Source organism: Porites lutea, chromosome 6 (genome assembly GCF_958299795.1).
Source record: "Porites lutea chromosome 6, jaPorLute2.1, whole genome shotgun sequence".
Classification (NCBI taxonomy): Eukaryota; Metazoa; Cnidaria; class Anthozoa; order Scleractinia; family Poritidae; genus Porites; species Porites lutea.
In genome coordinates this window covers 32,372,824-32,376,163 of record NC_133206.1, presented here as the reverse complement: position 1 = coordinate 32,376,163, position 3,340 = coordinate 32,372,824, and the positions used below count along the sequence as shown (strand labels likewise).

The 3,340-nt window shown below is 39.4% G+C and overlaps 1 long non-coding RNA gene across 1 annotated transcript; it reads left to right on the top strand.

Moving 5' to 3' along the window:
• The first annotated feature begins 911 nt into the window (after positions 1-911).
• LOC140941326 (uncharacterized) lies at positions 912-3,077 on the top strand. The gene is made up of 3 exons (XR_012166448.1): positions 912-988; positions 2,027-2,090; positions 2,381-3,077. It is a non-coding gene; the product is annotated as an uncharacterized lncRNA (long non-coding RNA).
• Positions 3,078-3,340: the final 263 nt, after the last annotated feature.

The window sequence follows — 3,340 nt, the reverse complement described above, 5'->3', positions numbered from 1 at the left end:
TTAATGGAATCATCGACAAACAAAAGCCTACTTAAAGGCAAAATAAAGATCACCTAAGAATTCAAGCAAAATAGCATACCGCTTGTTGGTTCTAAAACCTGTGCTTCTAGTTGACACAACATTAATTCATTCCCTGTTTGCCTACGAAGACAAATGGTCGAAAGGATTCATCCAAATAACTGAATACTCGGCCACAATAGATACTCCTCAATGTCGCTTTAACAATTCGAGGACCGTTTTTTTGCAGTGATTATAAGGCTCATTGTTTGGTTTATTCGCTTTTCGCTGAACGAAATCCCATTGTCAGGCTGCAATAGATCTTTCACACTCCTGTTGATCGCATCTTCTCCATATCAAGTATAATATCGGGAACAAATGTGTACAATTCGTCCAAATATACAACAATGATCCACGCTCCACTATTTCAATGCCCTTTTAACAATTCTAAGTCCATTTCTTGCGGATGATATTATCAGTGTTCTTTAGAATATTTCCACTTATACAAAACCCATCTCTATAACTGATGTGTCGGGAAAAAAAATTTGCCTTACTAGTACCCTCTAGAATATTCCAAACATATGCGTAAAAGGCACTTGGAACAAAAGTAATACTAAGTAAGGGAGGTAAGAGTAAAGTGTTTAATCTGACTTTAATGAATAAATTAATGAGAATCGAGTGAGTGATGGAGTGCCATTCGAGTGCCTCCAAAAGCCCATGGCATGACTACGTCATCCATGAGTTAAAAACTGCATTAATGTAGGTAAAATAAATTAAACAAAATATTTGCTTGCAAATATAATTTTTGTCTTCTCTCTTTGACCAGGGTTTATTTGATAATCAAGGGGGACTGGGTTGGAGTCAGGTATAAATAGCCATTATGTTCAACCCCCCTCTAAGGTTTTTGACAAGTCACATGAACTCGCAAGCTATGTGCTTGCGATTCGTCTCTATCGCTCGGAGTTACAAGCTTCTGTTGACTTGCTGCGAGGTAAGTTTTTATACGTTTTTATTCTTACCGCTATCCCATCGTCATTTTGTTCCCCCTATTTTTGCGGTAGTATTTTGCTTCTCGCTTCGAGCCTTTCGTTTATTATTTCATGTTAATTTCGGTCGCTGTGCGGATCGTTTGTTGCAGTTCATTCCTGTGTTGTTTTCGGATCTCGGGTATCACATTTTCTTCTCCGATTGTTCTGGTCGTTGTTCATTTCCATGGCTTCTTCTGTCCCTTCGGTTCTTGTATAAGGTCACTCTTTTATTCGTAGGCTTCGGGATGATCTTCGTTCGCATTTCGATTCACGGGCTGATGACACGTTTAGTCTCTCCGATGTCGCAATTGTTCATTTACACGGCGTTGGCGGCCTTACTGTAGTGAGATTGCGCCGCGATCTCGGAATTGTTTCCTAGGTACGAATGATCTTGCTCGCCATCGTCCTGAAGTTGCCGGCTCCGAAATTGAAGAGTTAGTACGCTTACTCCTTGACACTTTTTCGGTTCGGGTCATCGGTGTGTGCGAGGTGTTACCTCGTGTTGGAGGGCCTTTTTTCAACGGCGCTGTATCAATACTTAATCAATATCTTTGTGGCGTTTTGGAGCCCATTCCTAATGTCTTTTGTTGGCGTCATAGGGGTTTTGACAACCCTTCGGTTCACCCTTATTTGCCCGATGGGTTCATGTGAACTCTTTAAGGTCAGTTTCGATGGTGATATTCTCCATTCAGTTACTTGTTAGGTTGAATTTTTCTTTTTTAATTTTTGCTTGATATTTGGGTCGAAGAGAAACTGTATAGTTTTTAAAAGTCCTTGGTTGAGTTATAAAGGAAGAGTGCTCCTTGCATCTACGTGATATTGTAGTAAGAGTTTCTGTTAATTTTGTTTCTTGTAATTTTAGTCAAGCAAAAACCAAAAATACAATCGTTTAAAAGCTAATATGTCATGACGCACAAACTTAATCATAAATCACCGTATGGTAAGTAACCTGGCACTATAAATATAACCTGACCTAAGCTCTTTGTTCATTTTTTGGTCAGAGGTGGTTGGAGCACTGCTTTCCCAGGGAGTAAGATGCAAGGCAAGAATAGTCTTTACCTATTGGTAAGCTTTCTTACTTTCAGAATTGCTCTCTGTCAGTTTTATTGTTTAAATATTCCTAGTTCAGCGCGCTCTCTTTAAAATTAACTGAAAAAAGAGATTTTAGTTTCTGTATTTGAGAAAGTCCAAGATTACGTCGGATTTAACATTGCAAGAATCTCGAAATGAAATTTGTTTAACTTTAGCTCACTTTCAACTTAAACTCTTGCTTTTTTTCTTAGTAACTTTCTCTTCCTTTAGATTATCTCTAGCTCCAATAAGATATGATAGCCTTTGTCTCCTCTTAATATTAGGTGACTGCCATTCTTCTCTGTCTTCACTTTTCTACGGCAAAGCTTAAGGCAAATGACGATCAGTCGCCCTTGCCCGGTTTGTCCGACGGTTCTCTACTGCCAGCTTCTAACCATCGGGTGCCATACGATTGGAAAGAAACAACACGTGATTCTTCACGTGATGAAGATGAAGCAGAAGGGTACTACAATCCTCTCGAGGCAAAATCTGCACGCCGAGAGCCCCAGAGCAGTGTAGAGTCATGTGTGAAGAGTCGTAAGTTTGTGCGTTGCGGAGATCGTGTTGTCCCATATCTCACCTGCCGTAAAGCTTCTCTTACAGGCTGTTTTGAAGCTACACTTAAGTGTGGGACGAAAAGTTGTAAACCCACGTATATATACTATCCTGCATGTGGACGCACTCTTACCGCCGCTTGCACCTGTGGATGCTCCTGAACTCCAAGCTGACAGATACCGTGAAACAAATCGAAATTGATTGAAAATGAAATTAAAACTGGACAATGTAAACAAAAGATTTAAAAGGTTTAAAGGCTTGTTTAAAGTGTAAAGACTCCACTCAAATACTTATTAATAAACAAGTAAAACACAAAATAGATCTAGAAATAAATAGCCTGGAAACTGATTCAGACTGGCACTGTGTAGTAGTAATAATTACATGTAGTTCAATGTGAGTGTATTCGTGCAAGAATATTTCATCCTATATTGAGTCTGAATTAACCCTGTTACCTCAGAGAATGATCAGCATCAAAATTCTTCCTGTAATGTTAATGGTAAGGTAATTGCTATGAGAAAATGGGATATCTCTGCGGTCAATAACATTACTCGTTAACCGCCAACCAATACCATCGCGACTTCATTGATCAATCAGGTCAACAATTAGTGTTTCCTTTGATGACTATCGAGTCAATACCAACCACAGTCCTTCCCAGTTCTATTCGCACTAGCCCGGACGATCATAATCAG